At 49.6% G+C, this 26,536-nt stretch overlaps 1 long non-coding RNA gene across 1 annotated transcript in view; it reads left to right on the top strand.

The window, feature by feature from the left end:
• The first annotated feature begins 2,278 nt into the window (after positions 1–2,278).
• LOC122177021 overlaps positions 2,279–26,536 on the top strand; it is a 139,656-nt gene continuing 115,398 nt past the window's right edge. The window contains exon 1 of the long non-coding RNA XR_006177903.1: positions 2,279–2,323. This is a non-coding gene — a long non-coding RNA (uncharacterized LOC122177021). The remainder of the gene's footprint in view (positions 2,324–26,536) is intronic.

Below are 26,536 nucleotides of genomic sequence, written 5' to 3' on the forward strand. Positions count from 1 at the left end.
TTTATACCCACTTCCAGTTTATTTTTTCCACCTTTGCTTTCATTTTCTAGCAGTCCAAGTGTCATCTTTGCTCTGTGATTAATACAGATTGTGACCTGCAGCCCAGAGCTGGGGGCTGCACAGGAGCCAGCAGCAGGTAACGCGCCATCTCCTGCTGCAGAAGCCCATTCTCTCGCAGGCTTCGGGGTGGAAAAAATTCCGTCTCCGCTTGGACACTATTTGTTGCCACAGTGTGAGACTGATTAGGGGTGACACAGCTCACATGAAGCCAGGTAATGCCTCATGCAGCAGCAAGTGACCCAGAAACATCCTGGAAAAGTGCAGCGAAGGAAATCGCCGCTTGCAGTAAGTCAGGATGTGCATCTGGCCGAGCACGGCGCATGGCAGATGAGAGCCAACAGTGTGCTGTGTCCCAAGCTGATGTCTGGAGCTGCCTTGGGCCCACTGCCCTCGGCCAGCAGCTCAGGGTGACGACGGCTCTGCAAACGTTTGCCACGCAGCTCGGAGGAGCTGCTGAAAAGCAGCACTTGCAATGCTTTGAGATACGGTTGTGAATCATCGGCGCACATGTCTTGTTTCTATAAAAAGCAACCGAGGACAGATTTGAAATTGTCAGTGTCTTCTTTGCCTGGATAAAATCAAAGATGTTTCCAATCTCCGCTGTCTGCTCTAGAAAGACTGGACCTGGACGCTTTATCTCTGAACAGTGCGGTGTAAAATTAGGGCACTGTGTGAACTGTATGAGAGAAAGCGCGGCTGCAGGAGCTGCACACCTCTGCTCTTCTTTGCTTCGTGTAACTGCTGCACTGACACCAACGCACTGTGTGCCTTTCCTCTGCTTTCCCACCTGCTCTTCTCACGTGAACTTGGGCATAAGCTGCTGTGCAGGACCCTCCTAATGAAAACTTGTGTGAGAGCGAGAATTGAGGCAGGATTTCCAAGTGTGTGACCCAGACGCACAAGTCTTGTTGATATTCATAAGACCTGGGGGCTTCTGAAAATCTCATCTGAACCCATTCATCTGGTATGGGGATAAGATATTCCGTGACTTAGAGAGGATCTCTTGCTTAACTAAGGCTTGCTACCACCAGAAAGATACCGAGGCCCTGGAGCATATCCAGAGATGGGCAGAGGGGCAGTAAGGGTTCTGGAGCACAGGCTGAGGGAATGGGGTGGTTCTGTCTGGAGGAGGCTCAGAGCAGACCTCATCTCTCCATAAAACACCCTGAAAGGAGGTTGTGAAGGTGGGGTTGGCTTCTGCTCCTAGGTAACAGCAGTAGGACAAGAGGTCACGGCCTCACATTGTGCCAAGAAAGGTTCAGGTTGGGCACTGAGGTGAATTTCTTCTCCAGAAGAGCAATCAGGCACCGGCACAGACTGCCCAGGGGGTGGAGGGGTCACCGTTCCTGGAGGTCTTTAAGGAAAGGGTGGGTGTAATATTTAGGGACACGGGTTAGTGGGCAATATTGGCGGTAGGCGGATGGTTGGACTGGGTTAGCTTAGAGCTCTTTTTCAACCCTAACGATCTTTTGATTCCAACAAACAGGAAACAGGACCTGGGCTGTTCAATGAGTCCGGGCTGGAAGCCTATTAGATGGCACACGGACAGTGCTTAAAGTCAAAATCAATACTGGCTCTTCAGGAAAAACACACGGAGAGCTTTTCCCAGGTTGGTGTTACTTTTAAAACGAGGATAAAAAGGAACATTTAACGCTAGGATGTGCCGATTTCCTTCATTCCTTTATTTCCCGCTGGTGCTGCGCTGCACACAAACGCGCAGCTCTGAAACGCTCCGAGCGAGGGCTGCAGCCTCAGCTCCTGCTGCAGATTCCGTGGGACATATCAACATCTTCCCATTAGGAAGTGATGACAAACCAGTCCATTTGGGGTGATTAATTGACATCTTAAATTAATCACGAGCACTCGTCTTAATGCTGTGACTCAAGATATTAACTGTTCCACCAGTCGCATGAGAAAGAACAGAGACCATTACAAAGCGCATTTGTCAAGCAGTCACTTACACAGCCATTGTGGTGGCTGAAAAAAGGTCAAGTGACTTTGTTATTGTTAAGTAGAGTGCAGACTGAAACTCCTAATTCCTTACTATGTGTTTAATGTGCCAGTTAAGTAGTGGTAATTGGCAGCAGCTGTGCCCTGGAACCAATGGTTTCTTACTGGAGGAGGAAGCCCTAATGTGCTAAATGGGGCAGGAGAGCTTTCGGGAGGGAGGGTTTATAAGGCAGGAGCCGGGGAAGGGGCAGTAACCCCCAAAGAAGCTGGAGGGGCTGCGGCTAGGAGGCGGCAACGGAGAAGACAGCAGCAGGTAGGAAGCGATTTGATGCTGATTTGAAAAATCAATGGACGAATCAAAGCGTAATGGTTGTGGAAGCGAGTATAATGGTGATGATTGAGGTAGACGTGCTCGCGTTGTTGGTGCTTTTGCGTGCTCAGTGCGGTGTGCTGCCTGCCCAGCCGCAAGTTGGAGGCGCTCCGGTGGCTGGTGGTGCTCCGCTGGCAGCGTGCACCCAGTGCTTGGTGCAGGAAGCCGCGTTGGTGCTCGGAATCTGTGCTGGCGTGAGGCCTTGGTGTGCAGAAGGTGGACGGGTCCGAAGATATTTGTGTTTCGGTTCGGTCTTCTCTGTTGTTGGTAGAAGTTGTTCAGGTGGCAGTCCTGCGGGGGGGGGTGGGAGGCCGTTCCAAGCTGTAGCATGCAGCCTGAGGGTCTGCACCTGGGGGTGTCGGTGAGCACGGAGATTTCCTCCTCCAGCCTCAAAAGAGCCTCTCGCTGCATAGGTGTGCATGGTAGGTGTGTGGTGTAACCACACGAGTGGTATCACAGAAGTGCTGCTCTGCAGGCGTGGGGATGCTGAGCACGCGGACCTGCTGCTGGCTCTGTCCTGAGCTTCGTAGCACCTGCTTGCTCTGGACAGACCGACGCAAGTCCTGACCTGCTGTGAGACCGCTGCCAGCTGCTGCTGGGCTGCACTGGCTCTCTTAGGTGGTTGCGTAAGGCTTTCGGCCCTATTTCCAAGCCTACGAAGTTTGCATAGCTTTGAATAAACAACGGTTGTTGAGGTGTGAGTGAGGTGTAAGCAGAACTTTCCCACTTGCCTCCCAGGGCTCTGCAGCTTCCTGCTCCCAGCCCCAGTAGCAGAGATGCACAGCAGAGATAAGCGGTGGGCTGGAGAGGTTGTGCAAGCTCTGAGCATCCGAGCTGCTCCTGCTTGTTAAGGCACGGCTGGGGATGGTTCTCGCTGCATCCAAGCTGCTTTACCCTGAGTTCAGACCTCGAACAAACCTGGTCCTTATAAAAGGGTTTTTGGGGGAAAGGCAAGGCTTTCCAGGGAAAGATGTAGTGAGTCAAAATCCTTGAAGGCCTCGGCTGAGGGTCCTAAAGTGTTATGGTGTTATCATTAATAAAGACAGCGTTTAAAGTGAAGTAACTGACAGGCACAATAGGACAGCAGCCACTTTAATATTCTCCATTTCGTTCGGTACTTACGATCCCTGTCAGTCTCTGTAGAGGAACAAGGAGAATTTATGATGAAAAATCAAAGATGTTCATGAAAATCAAGGACGGGATCAGTGGGCTGACGGATGAATGGCACACGAGCGCCCGTTGCCACCAAGGCGCTCCTGGGCAGGGGACGGGCAGGAGCTCCCTGCTCAGAACTGCGCTGCTCCCCCTTCTCTCTCTGCCTTTGTTCTCAGCACGCGGCTGTGTCTGGGGGCCCTACGTCGTGCACAGCCACTTGAGTTGAAGGAATCCCCGAAGGGCATCTGGTCCCGCTGCCTGCAGTGCACGGGGACCCCACAGCTCCAGCAGTGCTCACAGCCCCATGCCCTGAGCGTGGCTGTCTGCAGGGATGGGGCAGCACCAGCTCTCTGGGCACGCTGTGCTACTGCGTCACCACCCTTAAAACAAAGGTGTTTCTTGGCCACATTCGGAAGATTTCTTTGGAGAACTCCAGCAGCGGCACCGTGTGCATCTCGCCGGGGTCGGGCTGTGCGCTCGCAGCTAATGAGCAGAGCCGCAAAGTTCATCAATAATGGACCTGGTGGCGGCAGCTGATTGCCGGCTCGCAGCGGGTGGGCGCGGGGTGCTAAATCAGCCTGATTGATTGTTGACCACTCCGGTTTTTCCAGCGGTAATTTAAAGCAATTAAAATGCCTCCCTCCGAAATTAACAAGGTAAATAACGCCCTTGCGGAGCTGTGCACGGTGGGGGTCTCCTCCAAAGCTGGGGAGGGGGGCCACATCCAGACCTGGGACAAAGACCCCATCGGGGCTCTGAGCCTCGAGGCTCTGCACATGGTGTAGCACTGCCCATATCCCGGCTTTTCCCTTTGGTAGGGATTGTGCCCAGCCCTTCTGCTGCAGCTCCCGTGTGTTAATTGCACAGTCTATCAATCCTCCTGCTGCGGTGGTATAAATAGAGGCTACTTCACCCATGAAGGGTGATTATCTTTTATGAGTGTGAAAGATCTATAACTGTCGAGGTGCAATGGGTAGGAAGTGAGGAAACAAAGGGAGTCACTGTTATGGGTCAGGCAGTTTGGTGTATAGGAAGGGTTTGATTTTGGTTACAAAGAGGGCTTTTCAGCCTAGGTTGCAGCAATGAAGGTGAGATGAAGATGCATTTGCAGTTGCCAAATCTTTTGCCAAAGTTTTCTTTTTTTGGAAAGCTGTGTAACCCAGAGACCCTCAGGGCTGCTGCTGGTTGTGTGCAGGGCTGTCAGAGCTGTATGTGCTGTTGTCAACAATTATTGGCAAGGATGGAATACAGGAAAAGTAAAACTTCATCAAAAGTCTCCGATGAGCACCTGGAGAACTTGCTGAGAGTGGCAGCTACCATATGTGTGAACGTGAGATATTTTATGTGGGCTGCTCCAATAGTAATGCCTCTTGTTTTATGATATTGCCCCATGATATTAGAGGCAAATGGTGGTGGTACAGCAGTGCAGGCTGAACCTTCCCACCAGTATTCTATTCCATTCTGTTGCTGTGTGACAGATGGCAGCAGAGGGGCAGTCTGACAGACTGGTGTCTGATATGGAAGTGTGTATAAAGCAAAGGTGTGGAATGGAATTCCTCCATGCTGGGGGGGGGGGGGGGGGGAATAAGGCTACTATTGACATTCATTGCTTGGTCAGTGTTTATGGAGACCCAGCAGTGGGTGTGAGAGCAGTGAGGGCTGGGTGATGTTTCAGCAGTGATGACAGTGATCGCCTCCACTGGTGTAGGTTTTACGAGTATGGCATGCAGGCTTTTGTTCATAGCTGGCAAAAATACACTGCTAATGGTGTTGTCTATGTTGAAAAAGTGTTTTGAAGCTGAGAATTTGCTCTCTCAAGCAGATCCTCTGCTCATTTTGCCTGTTGTATGGAAATAAGTAGGAGGCATTACTTTCAGAGCAACCTGTGATGATTGCTCTTCATTCAGTGTGGCCCAGGCACACCAAGAGGTGGGAACCCATGAGGTTCTGTGGCTTCAGAGCTGAGCAGGATGGCTGCCAGCTGATCTCTTCAGAATGCTTCTCATAGCCTTCCTTGCCCCAGGCTCTGTGCCCAGCTCCCCCCGCAGCCCCCCATACACACTGGGGCCTGTGGGATGCTCACACCATGGAGCTGATGCTGCTGCTGGGTCACACTGCTGCGTGCTGCCTGTCAGGAATCTGCACTTGGACCAGGATGGGAAATGTCTGGTCTATTTCATGTCAAAGGCTTTGTTTATCTCAGCTCTTTGGCAATATTTATGTGAATACATGATTAGTTTGTAAACTAGCAAACACCTCCTTAGCCAAACGCTCCTGCCTGCCTTTCAGGGACTGTGAGCAGCCGTGCACTTCAGCATGCACCTCTCCTGCTGTGGGCTGTTAATTGCAGTGATTTGTAAGCGAGTTCCTCGACAGAAGTGCAGCTCTCTCCTTCTGAACCCTGGAATGTCACTGATCTCTGCTGTGCAGGGGACAGGTTTTGCCACGGCTTTGCTTTTGCAGGGGTTACTTTGAAGGCTTTGGAAGTTATGTGAGGCTCTGTCTGAGGTCTCCAGTACTTCTCATTTATCAGTAAGAGTCACAGCTGTAAAGCAGATCCCTCTGTCCAATGGAAGAGAGGTTTGATGTAATGCTATTTATTTGGAGTAATGTATGGAAAGCCAAAGCAAGTTGTATTTTAAGAGCAATTTGGTGAATTTGAGGTGCACTGTCCCATCTGCTTGAGCTCAGATCCTGAATTAAAGGGAAGGAAGCATAACTTGTCAGGCTCTTGCATAACTGCTGTGTTGCCATTAAAAGAATATGATCTTACAAAAGAGGTGGGATGCTAAATCTAGCAGAGTAATTAAGCTACTCATCTAATTGACAGTTCAATGATTTATTGAGCCATAAACCCCAATTCTTTCCACTTACTGACCAGGACCTGCCATGTATGCTATTGTCTGATGGGTTCTCATTTCCAGCTGGGCAATATGCTCCTTAAAATCAGTGTTAAAAATGTCACCAAGGAAGCCATCCTTCATATTAGTGATTAGCCCCACCTGAAGCATGCAGCCCAGTCCCCCTGCTGCTGGGTGCATTGTGAACTGTGGTCCTACCAGGCAACCCTTGGGGGAGTGCTGCTGCCTGAGGGCATTTCCAGCCAACAGATAGAATCTCAGAACTGTTTGAGTCGGAAGGGATCTCTGACAGCCACCTGTTCCTGCTGTCTGCAGTGCACAGGGACACCTCTCAGCTCCATCAGTGCTCACAGCCCCATTCACTGACATTGGGTGTCCCCAGGGATGGGGCACCACCACCTCTCTGGGTTGCTTCTGGCTCAGGGAATTCCTGAGATGGATGTAGATGCGTTTGGGGCTGTTGTGCTGGGTGCTGTTTGCATGTATGGGTGGATGCAGAAGGTTGTGCTCTGTTATGCACACTCACCTACAGATGTCAGAATCCCAACAGAGCTGGTCCATTGAATGGGAGGGAATGAAAAAGTAAGAAAACTGAAGCAGAGCATTTAGTGATGGCAGTATTTGTCTCTTAGGCAGACATGTGGGCTGGGAGCTGCGGGAGTTCAGTGCTTCACCTGATCATAAGCAGAATGAATGCACAGAACCTCATGGCATCTTCAGCCTGTGGTTAATGTGGTGCTTCTGGAAGGCTGCTCTTTTTTCTATCAATTAGGAATTTCTTAACCCATCTTTTTTTTTTTTTAACCTGTACCAATTGCCTTAATTGACTTCCGCCTTAATTGGTAACAAATCATTTGCACAGAGCTCTTGTAATTCTTTGCAATCCATCAGCCCAGGCTTCCTGTGGTTCTGTAGTTGAGTGGGTGCCAGCTGTGTCCTGGGGAGAGTGGGGATGTGACCTTGGGTGTGGGGATGGAGCAATGATAGGAAGTGACACCTCCAAACTGGGATGAATGCTTCTCTGTAAGGTATTTCGGCCAGAGAAGCTCAATAGAGGACAAGCTGTTAAGGCCAAAAGCCTGTGGCACATTGGGGAGGAGGTGTTGTGATCTTCTGGCACACATTTCTATGAACCTAAAAAATGCACTTCCTTGCATCCACACTTCCAACCACCTGCGTGGTCTCTGGTTAGTGCTGTATTGGTGGCAGCACTCAGCATTGGCATTGCTTCTTGCCTAGTTGAAATCACACCTGGAGCCCAATATCTTTAAATAATGGTGAGGTGATAATGCAACATGTGACAGCATCAAGCTTGAAATCCTGATGCCAGCTCTAAGTCAAAGAAAAAGGGTGGTTCAACACCACTCCCTTTGATGTACTTGTGGGGTGTGTAATTAGCTGTAACCGCAATATTATTTGATCTTCTATGTAGAAGAAAATCACAATTTGTTTTCGTGTGTGTACTTAAGATTATACTTACAGCACTTCTTTGTGTGAGTCACTTTTCTGCAAGCTGCAGCGGACCTGCTGGAGCACTGACACACCTGGGCCTTCCCATGGGAAGATGCTCTCCTGTGTTGGAGGTGTGCAAAGCTCTGACAGGATGTGAGCAGGGAAGTTGTGCTCCTGCTGTTGTGTTCCCAATGAAGCTTTCTGGCTGGGGACAGCTGTGTCTCCAATGCAGCCCTTGGTGTTTGTGCAACCAGCTGCAGGAGAGAGATGGGCCATGAAGTTAACTGAACCCAGCTTGTTCTCTGAGCCTGGGCTCTTCTCATTCCTGATATTGTTGGCTTCTATGCTGTTTTCTCATTTATCCCATTTCTGCAGCATCTCCTGAGCTGTCCGTATCCTGTAGGCAGAACTGAGTCACTGTAAGGAAGTTCACAGCAGGATGAGAGGTGTTTGATGCTTTCCATCTTGTGGAGCTCTCTGCCTCCAGCAGCACTGATGTTCCTTGTTGCAGATAGCTGCCAGTGCATCCAGCTCCCTTGGAAAATGCTTTGAACAGGAGTCGGGAAAGGAGCTCTGTGATTAGAGGAGCAGTCAGAACTTGCTTGTCTTGCACCCAGCAGGCTCTCACTGAAGCATGGATCTCCTCTGAAGTAGAGGGTGGACAGTCCCTATGGTCATGGTGATGCCTTGGGGTACCAAAACAAATACAGCTGGGAATGCTAGGAGCAGCATTGCTGTTCTGCTGCTGCGAGGTGGTGGTTAGTCTAGAAACAGAGTGATCACCTCTTGAAAGATTACAGAAGCAAAGTGTTGGATGCTGGAGTGACATCCCTTCCCGGGGTGTTCTAGAGCAGCTGCTGGGCTTGTGGTGGTGACACATCCTTCAGGGGACTCTCGATTAGCAGAGGTGGCTGTGGGCTTTGTGCAGGGTGCCATGACCCCTGCTGACAGCCATGTATTGCATCCTGCTGTGTCCTCTCCAAAGCAGAGGAGGAAAGCCCAGCGCCTTCCTATTTGCAGGACAATTACCGCATGTGCTCTTAAAGCTTTCCTGCTTCAGCAGCACTTTAAATCCATGAGATAATCGGAGTTTGACTTGGCTGGGTTACAAGGGCCATTTCCTCTCTGATTAGCCCTGTTTTCACTCACCTTCCTTTCATTTCCATCCCATATCTCTGGTCATGGGAGTCTCCCTCTGAGACTTTTCTGTATGCGGCTTGGGGAAATGTGGATGGAGCACAGAACTTGAGCAGTAATCAGTATTTATTGTCACCATTCTGCTATGTATTTGGAAGGTTTCAAAGCGCTGCCACATTTCCCTTGGTGCAGTGGGAAGTGCTCTCCAGGAACAATCCCTGAGGCTCAGGGATTAAAGCTACTCTGGTTTTAAGGAAGGCGCGCAATGATTTAGAAGATGAGGAGAGCCCTCAGCATGCTGATGAAGGGCTTGAGTCCCTCCTTGCTCTGATGCTCTGAAGGAGGCTGGGGCCCTGGGCAGGCTGGTCTACTATTAAATGGGGAGGTTGGTTGCTCTGCATGTGGCAGGGGGTTTGGAGATGGTTGAGGTCCCTTCCAACCCTGGCCATTCTATGATTCTGTGATGGGTTGGGATAGTGGCAGACATGTACCTGAGATATCAGCTCCTTCCCTGCCTGCTGCACCACGTGGCTCTGCTTGCAGAAGGGGAGCTTGGTTAGAGCTGCTGTCTGCACCAGGGCAGTGTCTCACTGCAGGATGTTATGGCTCCAGCTGATGCTGGAGATGGTGTGCAGATCACTTGCTCTACATTCCTGCAGCTGATGGGCAGCAAGGAGATTCATGATGTTGATTCAAATGGAAAAGCTCTTGTTCTCCTCCTGTCATGGAAACTTCGTGAAAAGCCCCCATGGAGTTGAATGCGCTAAGCCACCTGGGTGAGAACCACATGGTGTGAGGGGTAGGGATGAGATTTGACTGTGTGGCAAGCAGAGGGGCTGTGCCTTGGGATGCTGGGAGCAGTAGGATGGTGAATGCTACTGATCGTATCAGGGCCTGGAAGAAAGAACCTGTGATAAGGCAAGGCCTGACCTGATCTTGTGCCCAGTGCTTTAAATGAGAAGGGAGCAAACCTGCTTGCTGGTGTGAGAAACCTTGGCCAGCTTCCTTGTTTAGTTTTCCCACAGCCCTGTGCTTCCTGCTTGCCCTGGCTCTGGAAGTACTGAGATAGCATCAGCTTGGCCGTGCTGATGGGATTTGGTCCGGGGTGGGAGCAGGATGTGCTCAGCATCCCCCAGAGCTCCTGTGGGGCTGGGATCCCCGTGAGGATGGGAGGAGTTAGGGAGGTTGGGGCTGACCTGTGGCCCGTGTCTCAGCGAGGGTCAGATCTGGGCTGGGTGATAGATGCAGGCCAGAGAGGCACAGCGGTACCTGGGGGGGCTAGGTGGGGAGGGAGTGGGCTGCTGCTCTGCATGCAGGAGTTCATTTTCCATATGATGCACCCTGTCCTCTGGGGGAGGGAGTGCAAGTGCCTCCCGCTGATGGAGATTACTGGAGGGGAAAAGGGTGGACTCTGGGTCTGGCTCTTCCTCCCCCTCCCTAGGTCACCGGCTGTAAATTGGCGCAGCCTTTCTGGGCATAAGGAAAAATACCAGTAGCCTGCCAAGCAAAACAATAGGTCTTTCCAGTGTTGAGCCATGTCCAGACAGTCTGGGCTGGTGTCCAGCTCCGAGCTGGCTCTTACTGAAGCCTCCCCTTGCTAGTGCTTTAATAGGAGGGAAAGGAGAAGCAGTGAAGAGTAATGAAATGGAGGAATGTCTGTGACATTTTTCTAAAAAGGAAAAATGTGGAGTTTCCAGTCAAACCGAAAGACTTATTGGGTTCGCTGGGAGGCTAAGTCCAGCTCCTCAGGACAAACTGCTAGATAAGGAAAACAATTTAGTCCCGAGTAATATTCACTTCAGGATGGTGTGAGCTCTGCCAGAAACTGTTTTGACTGCAGTGCTTTCATTGATTTTTTTTTTTTTTTTGTTTTTTTTTTTTCCTTCTTTCTAGCTCTCTGGTGAACCCGACCTGATGGCCCCTTCAGTGAGAGCTGGGGAGGGCTCTGTGCCCGGGGCTGCTGGTGTCCCCATAGGCAGGTGACATTGTCCCAGACACCATCCCAGCCTAGTGATGCAGGGATAGGGAATGTGAGGGATGTGGTCTGCTCCTGGGTTTGAGCCCTGCTCCCATCAGCCCAAGCTGGCAGTAGCAAGGCATGGCTTGCACTGGGATGTGTCTGTGGCAAGGCTGCTTCTTCCTTTGTTGGTGCTTCCTTCTTGCCAACACTTGTATTTGCATATCATTTTCTTGCTGGCTAATGGAACAAGATGTGGGTGTAGGTAAGAGGCAGCGTCCCATGTGGCAGCATTGATCCCCTGATAGCCTCTGTCCATTTCACCAGGCAGGCACTGAAGACACTGATTACTCCATTCACCTTACTACTTCCCACATCAGCACTGGTTCTAGGAGAAAACATAGTGTGGGAAGTGGTGCCTGTATCCCAGGAGGACTGAAGGTCTCCATAAAGTCTAGCTGTGTGGGGCTCCGCCCCAAATGCCCAAAACTTTGGGGGATTTGGGATCCACTTCTCTGCTTCTTGCAGTTGTCCTTTCCTGGCTTAGGTCACTGGGTGGATTTGTTCAGTGTTCAACAGAGCTCCTCTGTACGTGACTGAATTTGGGGAACTGTTTCTCTATAAACCTGTTTGTGTGTGACTGATTCACGAGTTGTCAGGAGGGTGAAGTTCTCAGTATTTCCAAAGCCTGGGCTGTATACATCAGTAGAACATCTGCCTTTTTCAGTGCAGGGGAGTGACTTCTGTGCCTTCCATCCATCCTCAGATGAAGGATGGGATGCCTTCAGTTGGGTCCCACCCCGCCCAGAGGCGTCTCACTGCTGTGGCAGCAGAGCATGGTGAATCCACAGCCCCCATCCACTGGAGGGCTGGGGATGAAGATATAAGTGTGACAGTGCTCCCTCTGAGGGCAATTACTCTCAACAGGCAACAGCTATAGCACAACTTCTGGCACCTCGGCTCCTGCTCTTCCTCCCCGGGTTGCCTGGAGAGTTTGTCTGCGGCAGAGCTGAACTCCCTTGTTGGAAGCCCGTGTAGCCTCAGTGATAGCTACAGGGATCTCATCAAGCAGGAATTTCTTGGCAGGGGATAGGACCTGTCTGCCATATGGTTTCCATGTTCGGAGCAGAAGGTGATCTGTGGAAGTGGAAGGGGGGGGGAAAAAATGAACTTCTGTGGTTGATTTTCACTTGAGACTAATTGTTTGGTGCAGCTCTGGGGAGGGACTGGGGACAGCGCTGACCCTCAGTGTGCTGAAGTCTCCCTGGGCATCTCACACCGGAGCTCTTTTGTGGAGTATTTTTATCATCAGGAGACCTTATGTTTTGACAGCTCAGATATCTGCTTGAAGGGCTAGACAATAAAAAGCAAAACCGGCCGGAGCTCAGAATGCACAAATACTTGTCACATCCTGCCCTGCTGCACGAGGAGCTCGCACACTGACAGCACATCATATGAGGTGGGGGTTGGCTGGTTGGTGGTGGGATGTCTTCTTGGGGCTGCCTGTCTTTGAGAAGCCTGCTTTTTTTTTTTTTTTTTCTTCCCCCTAGTATGTGAAAACTGGGGAAAGCCAGCTTAGTAGCATCCTATTCTCGATCCTGAGGGCATGGAGTGCTGTTTGCAGAGACTGTATTAGAGGGCATAGGGCACCCTCTCACCTTTTTCCTAAGAGTGGTAGTAATCCATTAATGCATGGTCGTGAGGGCATGACAATACTTCCTAAGACTAAATAGGTGAAAAAAATCTGATCTTCCCTCAAGTGTTGCAGTGAAATACCCACTGACTGAAGATGTGAACTGGGACTGAAGCTTGTATAATGCTCTCAGGGTGCTGGAGGTATGAGAAGTGCTCAGTTTAGAATCACAGAATGGTTGGAGTTGGAAGAGACCCCCAAAAGCTGTCTGTTCCCACTGCCTGCAGTGCACAGGGACACCTACAGCCCCAACAGTGCTCATGGCCCCATCCCCTGACTATGGCTGTGTGCAGGGATGGGGCAGCACCAGCTCTCTGGGCACCCTGTGCAGTGCCTCACTGCCCTCAGTGTTTTAAAAAAAAAAAAAAAGTCTTCCCTGTATTCAATCTAAATCTTCTTAGTTTAAAACCATTTCTCCTGCTATGGTTCAGGTGCCATGAGTGTCGGCACTTGGTTCCCTGGGAGGGGCAGTGGGCACTGCACTCAGGAGGATGCAGCTCCCCAGCAGCGCATAGTGGCATGGCTATGGGGATGGCTATGGGGTGCTGGGGGGGGGGGGGGGGGGGGGGGGCGCGCGCGCGGGGGGGGGCGCCCGCCCCCGCGCGCCCGCTGAGAGCATGGGCTGGCAGCTGGCAGCGAGGGCCTGGGCTCAGCAATGCTCTCCTCTGCCCAAATTCCAATTCATTCTGCTTTGGGAGGGCCTGGTCTGCATGCTGCAGCTTCCAACTGGCAGCAACAAAGATGTATAACTGTCTGAGCAGATGCAGAAGAAAAGTCTCTCTGTCCTGAGAGACAAAGACACTCGCTCCTCCTCAACAAATATTTAGGCCGTGGCTGTTGCCAGAAGCATCGTGAGCGTCCAGGACACGTTTGCAGCAGAGCTCTGCCCCATGGTGTCCTTGGGCAGCTCAGAGCCTCAGGATGGGTGCCTTGCTTTGAATGTCTTCTATCCCAGTAGCAACACTGCAGATCAGGAATACTGCAGGGCAGCCAAATAAATAGCAGTCAATGCATTCAGATTCTTTTGACGTCTTTGCAGCTTCTCTGTTTAAAAAAAAAAAGGCACAGAGTGTTTTAAAACATGAGATGTAACATCAAAACAGTAAAAAGTAGATCAGAATGTTCTGTCTTGAGGTTCAAACAATGCCCTGGAAATTTCCAATTCTTTCCTGTTTATCTCACCGGTCTCCTCTGTGCCCTTCTGCACAGCTCTTTGGTTTAGTTTTTTCCTACTCGTGGGCATCGATCTGGAGGCGCTTAGCAAAAAAAATTCATATACATTCTCCAAAAAGTTTTCCTAGCGTGCTCTGGCAAAGTGGAAACATTCTTGCAGCTTCCATCGGATCCCTGTAGCCCATGCTGGGGGCTGGTGGGAGGGAGGCACCCGCTGGGCTGCTCTTGTTAGGCAGCCTTGGGCTGCTGCCAGCTCCACGGCAGTAGTTCACGACGGAGACCCAGAACCTCTCCTGACTCGGGGTCAGGCCGAAGCCAAGCTCCCTCCTCCTGCTCTCATTCTGGCAGGCAGATTCCATCACTGCGCAAATATTTTGGCAATCGGCGATAATGGGAAAGGAAATGCAGAGAAGTCCAGTCCGGGTGGAATTCTCTGAACGAGGACGCTCCAAGAAAAGCAAGCTGGCGCGTGGTGGGCTCCGGGCCCTCCCAGCCCCAGGAACAATGGCTTTTCCCTTATCGTCTGGTGGAGAGCCTTGCCTCTCGCTCCCTGGTGTTTATTACCTAGGAAATGCAGCAGTGTGTGTGATTTGTAACAACGGGCTGCTCTTTATGGAAGTGTTTTATGCTCTAAGTGGTTACAGCAGTGTGGGATGGTGTGTGTATTTTGGTATCTATAAACAAAGCAGCTCAAGAATGCCTTGATACCAAAGGTTGTTTTTGGCTTTTGATCAAATTCTTAATGTCTAGGGTGGTTTTTTTTTTTTTTTTGCGCTGCTTTTCTTTTTCTTCTTCCCTGGAAAAGGAGATCGGTTGCAAAATAAGAGAAAATGAAATGATAGAACTTCTCACTCCTACCGTTCTTTGGAGCAAAGAGGAGCAATCTCAGGGTCTTTGCAAGCCGTGTGCTGGGCAGCTTGAGGAGCAAGGGGAGCCCCTTTGAGTGCGGATCCTGGGACCATGATGAGTGTGGGGTTTGTGCCCCCATGCAGCCCCACCATCACCTTCCTGGAGAGCAGTGGGGAGAGCCCAAATCCCCTCCAGAGACACAGGGCTGTCCCCAGCAGTTGTGTTCTGTCTTGAGATGCCTATGGAGCTATGAAACACCCTTTCCCTGGCTCGAGAAGCTGGATTCTTGCATTTCGTACTATTTTGGTATTCATTTCAGTTTTTATCATTTTAAAGCTCATGCGTTTCTAATTGTTATGAATACCATGCTAAAATTAATAGTTGTATGGTTGGTTTATTGCGTTTGGTAAAATTATGTGCGTGCGATGTTTGCCAAGAAAAGACACAGCGGAGACTTTAATCACGTAAAGATGATAATTTAGTTGTTACACTTGTTGAAGTGACGGGATTAATTTCTTAAAAGTTTGCAAAAACTGGAGGAGAAATGCAAAGTGTGAATGTGGCTCAACAGGCCGGCCAGCAGCTGCAGGCCAATGGATGGGCAGCCGTGCTGCAGTCATGGCTTGGGGACAAGTGGCACTGCGCTGCTGTATCAGTGGGGTGTGCATGGGGAATGCCATCACTCGGTGTCCTGCAAAGAGCTTAAAGCTTCATGTACCATCCTTTGTATAGGTGTAATTTCACATTTGCTGGAGAAAATCCAGCCCTAATGTCGGCATTGATTCTGCGGAGCGTTTTGTGGCCGATTGTCGGGGAAGAGAAGAGAAATGTAAAATAAGTCTTGTTTACTAGAGATGATGATGTGGCAAAATAACTCAACAGCCAGTTCTCAGGAGTTTATGACAATAATCATGGATATGTTTTATAAATGTGCTGCAATGTGAGTGGACTCGATTCTGGCTGAATTTAAATAATATGGCTTTGTGCAGCAAAGCCTAAATCAAATGGCTATAATTTATGCTGAAATGTACTACAGGATGCATTTATTCACAAGTATGTGCTGATTGTAGCATTGTGCTTGATTTATGGCGCTTTACTTTTTTCATATGAAAATCCTTACCAAAAATAATATTTAGTGTCTCCTTATATTTACCAAGCCCCAGCAGCTTTCTAGGCACAGTAGTGAAGGGTTGCTTATCGCCCTCCCTGCAGTGGAGATGGATGCGGGGTGTGAGCTGGCCCTGTGCTGGGGATGTCCTCCCATTGGTGGTGGGATGCACAACCCATTGTTCCTTGCCTTGCTGGCATTTGGGCAGAGGGTCCTGGCAGCATGCTGCGTTGTGGGGCTCTGGCATTTGGTGCTGTGTGGAGAAGCTGAGGCCAGCAGTCACCAGCTCTGTAGTCTTCCCATGGCTCTGAACTCAAAGGATTCATATCTGTGAGCTCTTCCAACGTGCTAGTGGGCTGAGATGCTGCTGCCTCTTACGCTGTTAGTAATTTCCTACATACCAGTCTGCTCTGTGGTCCCTCTGCAGCTTTCAGTGCACCTCACTGGACCCCCTGTGATTTCCACTGTGGGACTGGGGGGTCCCCTGCCAGGTCTCATGGCAGGACCAGGAGGCCCCATTTACCTTTCTTGTTCAGTGTCTGGGTGCTGTCAGGAGTCAGAATGAGGCTGGGATGGACAGCCTGGCAAGCAGGCTGTTTCCTGACTTGAAAGACCTTGATCTTGTGTTCCTTGAGTTCCTTCAGCTGACTTTATGCATGTGTAGTGTTTTGTGTCATTAGTGTGACAGTACCCCTTGGCACAATTAAGCTGGGAACCTCCATTGATCATCACTTCAAAAGTGAATATTGGCCTCTGAGCACCCTTCTCTGTGTGTCATTTTTGGGAAGGTGTAGAAGAGGGTCCTAAAGGTGGGTGAATGGAAAGGTTTGGGTAATGTTCCTGAGCTTGTAGGATTACTGAGCCAGTGTCCTATCTCCAGCTCTGCTAGCAAAGTATGTAATACAGAGACTGAGGGAGAGTTGTATTTAAAGCATTTGAAATCCCCAAATAAATCACTTCATCTCATAATAGGTCCCAAATCATCCTGGGATTGTGCACATCCATTAGGAGCGAGCAAAGATCCAGCCTGACTTTCTTTCTGGGTTAAATTCAGTTGTGCTGAAAGTTTATCAGTGATTTATTCTGCGGAGTGCCTCCATTTGTAATTTTCCTTCCTGAAAGTTTCAGCACCATTGTTTTTAATGATAAGAAGTTGTTGTAGCAACCTCTGTCCCCAAACACTTGGAAATTCTTGTTTAAATAAACATACAACTTGCAAGCAACATGCAGCTTCAATGTGTATCTTATTAAGAGCTGGCAGGACTGGAGGCTCCCAGCTTTCTTGCCAATGTTTGGAATACAGTAGCATTTTTACTCTATAGTAATAAATTTCTGTGGAATGGAAGGCCATAATATTTGCTGTTTTTAGGGAAAACTCTGCCTAGTTTGGTGGAGAGATGGAAAATATTCCTAATAGATAGGAGCCCGAACAAAGCAGGTAAATACTTGGGTTGCTAACGTCGTATCTGCCCCACGTGGGGCTCAGGCACTCACCCTTGTTTTGGAGGAGGGAAGGAGGCATTGCACAGTGTTTCCAAGTGAGGCCTCGGCTGAGGCATCCCAACAGCGACTGACTTGAAGCCAGCTTAAAAGCAGATTGGGAATTTGCCCTCCAGAGCCCACATCCCGCAGCTGCTGCCCCTGTGCTGCCTGCAGAGCTCTGCAGCTGAGCTCAGGCTGCCTTTAGGTATGAGTTTTCTAATTAGTTCCCTGTTAATTAAAGGGTTCTGATGTTACGATGTGAAAATTAGCTGGCAAGTCTGACTGCTGTTATCCAGAGTTTGCAGAGTTAAACTCTGAATTCTGAAATAACTTCTTCATTAATAATTTTGATTTTCCAGGCGTTACGCAGAAATGCTGACGATTAGCAGAAGTGTGATGTGTTCTCATTTCAAGTTATCCCTAATTAGCAGTAATTTCAAGTGATCTGCCCTATGGGGGGGCTGCAGCTCCTGGCACTGGGGAGCCCTGTGTTGCCTGTACCAGGGGGCTGCAGGCAGGGCTGAGGTGGGTCTTGTTTGTAGGTTCTGTGCTGCAGTGGTTGCCCAACATCCCTTCCTTTCCACTGCTCGTTAGCAGGCTGAGGCATTACCTGCTTCATTCATAACTCAGGGAGAGTTCAAGTGGGCAGGAAGCTGGCCCTCTGCCTGGGAGAATTTGTCACAAGATTAGAGAATTAATGAGAAAATACAATATATTAAAGAATGAGAGATTTTTCTAACCTCTTACCTTGTCTTAGCCTTAATTGCCTTTAAAAATCATAGGATACAATGAATTACCATTGATTTTTCTCAATACCTTTTATTTCTGCAGAGGCCAGCTGAACTGTGGTGAGAGGTGATGGTTGAAAGGGACTGGGAAGATCAGTGGGATGGGCTGGGATCACAGCATCGTGCCCATGGTTCCCTGCTGTGCTGTGGTATTGGTGGCATCATTGGCAGGCACTGTTGTTGGGGTGCAGATACACAGGGGTCAGAGAATCATTAAGGTTGGAAAAAAGCTCTGTGGTCACAAAGTCCAACCTATTCCCTCTTTCCCTTCTAGGAAGGTGTGGGAACATCATCCCCATACCCAATTCACACAGGGAAACCCCAGGGATGAGGAACATACTCCTAAATGTTGTTAGTTTCTTGTATCTTCCCTGGTAGTAGGAGAAGGTATTTTTTAAGACTGAAACGATTGCATTTTACCCTTTGTACAGTGCATCTTTATGCTTGGGAGCACCAAGCTTCTTGCGTGAAACTTTGGTTTTTCCCATATGAGAAGGAACTGCATCCCATCTAAAAGCATCTTTGCACTTTGACAACCCAATGGAAAGGCCACTGTGCTGAGAATCTCGCACGAACCCAGCTCTGCAACAGGCTGTGCTCATGTAGGTGGGGTAGAGAGGAATGTGAGTGGCCCTGGGAAGTACCAGGGGACTTGTGCTGCTGGTGCAATATTTCAATAGTAACATCATCCCTTTTGGGGATGGGACCTTTCTGGAGACAGCATATGAACTCGAGCATTCCTAAAGAGCAGGATGAAATCCTCCCTGGACTGTTAACAATAACTGTGCGTACTCTTAGGTGCAGTGAGAACATTCCAGTGGAGAAGAGCTTGTGCCAGAATTTGCAAAGCATGACGAGGGTGAGATGCACTGCAGGAGGTTTGTCAGCTGACAGAAAAAGCATTAAAACAAAGCTATGGTGAATGTAACCCAAAGCTCCTTTTCCTCTGAGGGTTTGTGTCTGGTTGGTACATGACAAAGCCGTAGTGGTGATGGGGCAGGAATGTGATGCTGGGTGGGGGGGGGGGGGGGGGGTCTGCTGCCCACATGTTGTGGGGCAGTGGGAGCTGAGGGGAGGCTCTGAGCTGATGTGGAGATGTGGACGATGAGCTGTTGCTTGAAGTTTAGACAGAACTCCTGCACAGACATGGGATTTGTATCAGGGGCTGACACAGAAAAGCCCTCAGGTCTGATCTCCTGCTGAACACAGGCCAGGTGAGCGTGAAGATCCCTGTGGCCTTAAATGTATGATCTGTTATCAGAAAACACCTGGCAGCCTGACTGGCATCACTGGGAAGAGATGGGGGCAGCAGCAGTTCCTGAGATGAAGCTCTGTTCCCAGTGCTGTGCGCAGGGGTAGCCCCAGGCAAAGAGTAACCTCAGTGCTCTAACCTTGCACACAGAGGCACATGCTCTGCCCTGAGTGTGGCTTTGTGAGCACCAAGCAGAGCAGGGTAAGCTTGCAATTCCAGTCCCAGCCAGCATGGACTTGTGGCTGTCCACTTTAGGGCTCCTGGATGGAGAGAGCCCATGGCAGTGTGCCTGGAGACCTCCCTGTGGCACCAGTGGGGTGACCAGCAACACCCCATGCTTGCTGCAACATCCCTTTGCTTGCTATGCTGTGTGCATCCCCACATCGAGCTGCCTTTCCTGCTAGGTATTCATGGCTGCTGCTGGAAAGCCTCAGTCATAATGGGATCATTTTCCTGCAAGCTGTTTCAGAAGGCATCACCCAGCCAGTCATATTTCTGTGCAGCATCTGTCAGGCTTCTGCACTCCAGCAAGCTTCAGACAGGACCATTTATAGTTTCAATAATGCTTTGTTCAGAGACAGGTTATGATAACTTCCATCTCTCTGTTTTGCAGATATGATGTAATTTGAACATGCCTATGGAAGTTTGAATGAAGGAATTGTCTTGTGTGTATGATGAACATTCTAATTGAGAATAATATTCAATAAAGGCCAAGACAGGTGCTTTCTCCTTCTTGAGATTCCTAATTGCTGATGTGTGACCAGAATTTGTATGTCCTCTTAAACATCTTTCCAGTGGTTTCCCAGATTTATTACTGTTCCATACTACTGAACATTTGCATAAAAAGAATTTAAATTACCCTTTGCATTGGTATTTGATATAAGGCAAACTTTGCTGCCACATGCAAATTCTGTGTACAAGGAAGGCACCAGTCAGAGGGCAACTTGCATTTTACTCTGGCTTCCAGGGGTTTGGAGTTGTCCTGATTGTAGTGGTACTGTCAGTACCTTTCTGGCTTGCTTGGGTAGTTAGATGGCTACAGAAATCCTTCAGTATTCCCCAGATTAGTCACCAGGGACAAGTGAATGAGTTTTAGCACGGAAAGAGGGTTTTGGACCTTCACAAGGAGATTCAGAACCCTGGCTAAATGGTGCTGCCTGCCTTGGGTGCAGCAGGAGAGGCAGACCCCATCTGGGCTTCCATCCTGTGAGGTGTTAATCCAGAAACCTGTGTTCTGCAAGTATTTGTCTGTTGCAGTTTTCCACCCAAGATATTAGTGTAGCCTGGGTATTACCTACGATTTCTGTGGCTCTTTCTATCCTTCTGCTAGTCTCTGTTCTTAGGGAAATGTCACTGTAAAAGTACTGCAGGGAGGCCACAGATATCACCTCCCTTCTTCCTGGTGGTGGGCAGCCCCAGCATGCTGTCGGTGTTGCTGCTTGGCGAGTTGTATAGCAGCATAGGTCTGAGCTGCTTGTTCTTCTGGTATCTTGGCCTCCTCTTTCCCCATCCTCTAGGCTTCTCTCATTTTTCTGACTGTTTTTCTCATTTGTGAGCCTCTGTTTAGGAGTTTTTCTTCATGCTCTCCCAGCTTGCCTAGCAGTTCTGCTGACCGTGCAGTAGAGGTCCCCCACCAGACCACCTGGATAACAGGAAACGCTCTCAGGCTCTGGATTAACTGAAAGACTATACTTAGTTCGCCCTTGACTTCTCCATTTCCATCTCCTGCTCTGCTTTTGGGCCTTCAGTCCTAGCAGCTGTCATCCCGCTGTCACTTGAAAGAGACTGGAGGTGAGCTGGGAGCACTGTGTGCCATGGAGTGTGGCTTTCTCTAGAAAGCCTGGGATGTGCATTCATGTGCTTATCCCATTCCAGTATGCATGCTGCTCTGTCACCGTACTGGAGCTGCAGAAGTGAACCCCTTTTTCTGTTCAGCAGGGCGCTGTTAGGGATCACCTTTGTATCTGCTCTGCGGGGCTGCTTGCACTGCTTTGGAATCCTGCCCTCTGTGAGCAGCAGCTGCAGGAGTCTGCAGGGATGGGGCACCACCACCCCTCTGGGCAACCCATGCCTGTGTCTCATTGCTGTCAATGTAAAAACTTCTTCCTTATATCCAATCTAAATCTCCCCTCTTTTAGTTTGAAACCATTTGCCCTTGTCCTTTCACAACAGACCCTGCTAAAGGGTCCGTCCCTTCCTCCTTACTGTCCCTTTGGATACTGAAAGGCTGATCTCAGTTTTCCCTGGAGGCTTCTCTCCATGCTGCACAGCCCCAGCTCTCAGCCTGTTCTCACAGGGGAGGTGTTCCATCCCTTGGGTCAGTTCTGTGGCTCTCCTCTGGCTGCACCCCTACAGGTCCACAACTCTCCTGTGCTGAGGACTCCACCTCTGGACACAGAGCTCCAGGTGAGGTCTCACAGCACGGAGCTGAGGGACAGGATCACCTTCCTCTCCTTGCTGCCCACGCTGCTTTGGATGCAGCCCAGGATACAGTTGGCTTTCTGGGCTGTGGGGGTGCATTGCTGGCTCACATCCAGCTGCCATACACCAGTACCAAGTCCTTTTCAGCAGATCTGCCACTTTATCCTCTCCGTCCCCCAGCTTGTACTGACAGCAGGGATTGCCAGAACTCAGGTGTAATTCTGGTGCCCTGCTCCAATGGGAGAAGTGTGGAAAAGTGAGCAGGGAATGGGGGACCAGCGAGGAATACCATGACCGTGGCACTCAGCTTTTGGGTTCCACTGATGTCCCTGTGTTTTGTGATGGGGAAAAGTATCTGTAAGTGGAAACCTTGCTCCTCACTGGTCCTTGCTGAGCACCTGGCCTGCAAGACTGTGCTGGGGCATGTGCCTGGCTGCAGCCCAAGAGGTAAGTTAATGAGTGGTAATGAAAGCATCTGAAGGAAGGAGGAGGATTTCTTGATCATCTATGCACTAAAAAGAGGTGAAGCCAAGCTCAAACCGACAGCAATGTGCTGCTGCCCTGCCAGAAGTGCGAGGGCTGGGGGTGCCGAGCAGCTCGGTGAGAGGAGATGGCCCTCTTTCCCATTCATGTATTTTGTATTATAAAATGACTGTGGTTGTCATAGCAACATAAAGGGAGCAGATCTCATTACTGAGGCCTGGCCACATTATTTTCTCCAAGGAATTTCTTCTTTTCATTATTTTTCTCCAAAGGTCAGTTATCCTCTGAGGCAGGGCGGGAGATTCTGCGAAAGGTGAAGCATATTCATGGCAGAATTCCCCTGGTGGAATTTACAATCATTTTGCTTTTTTTATACTTGTAGAAAGATTTCTTTTAGTGTAACATTTTCTTTTAACCCTTTCCACGTGCCGCCTGCCTGCGCTGCACATCAAACCAGCAGGTGACTGCAAGGCTTTGCGTAGGACTGCACTGATGCTTGGTCAATGTTTATGGAGACCCAACAGTGGATGTGAGCAAAGTGAGGGGCTCAGCTGTGGTGGCAGTGGTTGTGGGTTGCTTCCATTGGTGCAGGTTTTGAGGGGTGCATCATGTAGGCTCTTGCTCGTTGCTGGTGCAAATGCAGAGCTGATGGTGTTGTCTGTGCTGAAAAATAGCGTGGTCTTAGAGGCCTATCTGGCTCCAGAGGTCTTACACGAGTGATTACGTTTCATATCCTGCTGTTGTTTTGAATGTGATTGAACGTGGGGAAGCTAAAGAGTCCTAATATAGCACTGAAAGGCCACAGAAATGTCTCTTCCTCATTTACTGTGCCTTTGCCAAACAGGAAGCACCAGGGGCTGTCAGTGTTAGGGGCACTGCCTTGTAATCTTCTGAAAAGGTATCCTTGGAGCTGCCGTGAGCTTACTACAGTTGCAGGGAATTGCTCTTCTGCGAGGTGGGAAGGAGCTGGGCAGCCCTGCTCTATGGGGGGGGATGCTGGGGCAGGGGAGCTCCTACCGCCGACCCATTCCAAAGGGCTCTTTGAAAAATTAATGAATGCTAATGAATCCCCTTAGCTGTAAAAAAATAATCATGCCCGGCCATTTTACAGCACTTTTCATCAACAGTGCTGATAGTAATTTAGCATATATGTCAATATTGTGTGCAGCAGAGGCAAAGCCATTACCATGGCTGGTGCAAGCAGATTTGTGGGCACTTCGATTTAGATGTCCATTTTCTGTAAATCACATTTTGCATTGGAAATGAGTGTTTGTGTATGCAAATGAATAGGCATCTAAGTGGCCGTGTGCCTGCTACTATCTACTTTGCATGTTCACTCATGGTAATTGAGCTTGTTGAGCAGCAGCATGTGAGCTTGTGTGCAGTGAACATGGCTTGCTCTTTATGATGGCAAAGGAAACCCAGCTGAAGCAAAATCTGCCTTGATTTCCAAGTGGTTTAGGAAGCTCTAGGTGCCATTAAAAGGACAAGCAGAGAACCATGCAGTGTGGTAGTAAGCTCTTCTCCCAGCGCAGGAGAGCACAATGCCATGCCACCAATCCCAGCAGAGCTGAGTTGGTGATGAGCACACATCCTGCTGCACGTGGTGACAAAGGGGTTGATCTGCCAGGTGATGCTGCTGTGTGGTGTTTCACATGGGATTCATCACGGGCTGAGCTCTACTTAATTTTAATTGCATGCTGCAGCAGGTAGATGGTGTCATATCACATGCACTTCAGAGAGAAGAGAGCGCTTGGAATATATTATGAACGCAGGTTATTATTGGGCTTTTAACTGTACATTTAGTGGTGGTAGATGTAATGCTTTTAGCTTGCACTCCTGTTTATTAATTAATAAGGGGCCCCGATCTAGCATTACTTATGTCCTCCTGTGCCTCTTGCTTTAGAGGCTGCTCTCATCGGGAGCCATACACAGCCCACATGCTCTGCATGCAACCCACCTGCAGATGTGACCCCCATTCAGGTGCATGCAGCCCAGCTGTCCCAAAACCCTGCTGCTGGGGCCCGGGGTTCTGGGTCCTCCCCCATGGGGACAGGTGCTGTCGGCATCCATTCAGCAGCATGCCTCTTCCACCTTGGCTTTGCTTGGACTTGGCCTGAGCGCATGGGGCCAGGCCAGCACCAGGGGTGCAGGGCTGGGGGTTGCCCCCCCCCTCCTATCCACCTTCTGGGGGTCAGAAAGCCACAGCTGAAGGTATGCTGGGGCCACCGGATCTGCCTCATTTGGCTGCTTACATGTGAATCCAGCCCAGCGGATTAGCATTCCTCCGAGGTGCAGCAAACATTAAGCAGATGTATCAATAGGCAGAATATTTCTTTTTTTTTTTAACATAGATGTTGAAGGTTTGTTTTCATTAAGTATTCTGGAAACGTTGCTCTTTGTGCCTGACTATTTGGGTTATGGAGCATGCTGCACGCTCTGAAATTTGCTTTTTTTATTTAAGTTTTTTCTGACTTGAAAGGCTGGTTTTTATAACAGGTCAATTTCAGACCATTTGATATTGATATATGAAGATCCTCAGGGATTATTGTAATGCATTTTTCATCCTGCTGTGATAGTATCATATAAGGAAAATGGGACTGACTGTTAAGTACAAATTGAAAAAGACATGGTCATTTAAGATAACTCCTTATCTGTATACAAGGAAATGGTATCAGGGAAATAGACCACCAGTTGACAGAAATAAATTTTGCCTCGGGCTCCTCCTTCTCTCCCACAGCTGCTCAGGCTCTCCTGCCTGCTCCTTGATTCAATTACACTGCAGCCACTTCTCAGTGGGACACGGGTGCCACGTGGGTGCTGTGTGGTGCCACATCCCACCAGGGCACTTGTGGGGTTGTGACTACTGTGTGATGAACCCATGCAGAGGGCACCTCTGAGCCCATGTGCTCACATCTGGATGCGCCGGAGTGAGCGGAGGAACTCAGCGGTTTCTTTAGTCAAGTGAGAGCTGTTTGTTTTTATAGCCCTTATAAAAAGATAGGAAACAAACTCAATAAGCCAAGTCACACTCGATCCGGTCATATTTTGTTTTATTTCTGGCATTTTATCTCAACGTACTCTATTTTAATAAGCTTTTAAATCAGCAGTCGGGGCTGCGGGTCGCTGCTTGCTGCCGTGTGCTGGAGCATCCTCCTCACAGAGAGCCCCAAAATGCGTTTGGATTTATGATCATTTTGGAGTCTGAACAGGAAAAGTGTTTTTTCAACAGATCCTGTGAGGTAATCACAGCATGGTGACATATGCTGCGGTTCCCTGTACAGCGCAGCACTGAAGTGTGCCTCTCCTCCTCGGTGATTATTGTATCACGTTTGGACTCTGAGCCTTGTGACCATTAGTAGAATGAGGGTGATTACAATTTGGCATAAGGCACTGCAGCCAGAAGCCAATGTTTAGAGACAGTGGTATAAGAGAAGTCTCATAATTGGAGCTGAAGGGGGCTTGTTTGCCAGAGTGTCTGCAGCTGGCACCGAGTCCCTCTTGGCGCAGCACCTCGTGGAGCTGCACTTTGGCCCACACCTTGTTTCGTGCTGAGCCTGTGATTGAAGTCTGACCACTCGGCTCTGCCCAGCTCCTGGGCAGTAGCAGGGCAGCCTCCTTTCCTGTCCGAGCCCATGCAGCAGCATTCTAACACCTGCTCATTGCAGGCACTGCTGCCTGGGCTCGTGATGGGTCTGGGTGGGACTTAGGGCAGTTGCACAGTGAATCCCTGTGCTGCTGCATGGAGTTCCCACCTGGTCTTCCAGGACTTCAGGATGTTGTGCCTCCTGTTCTGGGATTCCCCTTTGTGTTACCCTAAGGCAGTCAGCATCTATTGCACTTAGTGACGATCTTTTTACTGTTTCATTGTTGAACTTGTGTTTCCATGTTCTGCTTCCCAGAGGTCCCTTCCAACCCCTGTAACTGTTGTTTTGTGATTCTATGACAGCTCCTCAGCACTGTGACTTCTTGTCTGAGGCAGAGCAAGTATGCCGGGGTGGTACTATGTGAGCATAGCTGGGATGAAAATACAGATGGCATGAGGGATCAGGGCACAGCAAGGCATTCTGACAGCTGGGAAGGCCCTTGGAAAATTCCAGCCAAGCAGGGGTTTGCAGCAGTGGAGCAGGAACCAATTCTACCCCCCAAGAGCTGCGGGTACCAGGGCTTCCCCTAACCCAGGAGATGCCATCTGTGCTGGGAAGGTGAAGTCACCCACTGTGACCCATGGTGCCTGGACAGAGGCTGCATGCTGGTGGCAGCTGTGCTCCCATCACTTGTGTGCCATAGGGAAATGGAAGGGCATGGGGTGCTATGGGTGGGGTCACCTGTGCTGTCCCCATGT

This window comes from Lagopus leucura, unplaced genomic scaffold, assembly GCF_019238085.1.
Source record: "Lagopus leucura isolate 7727_CA_CO unplaced genomic scaffold, USGS_WTPT01 Super-Scaffold_806, whole genome shotgun sequence".
In the NCBI taxonomy this organism is placed as follows: Eukaryota; Metazoa; Chordata; class Aves; order Galliformes; family Phasianidae; genus Lagopus; species Lagopus leucura.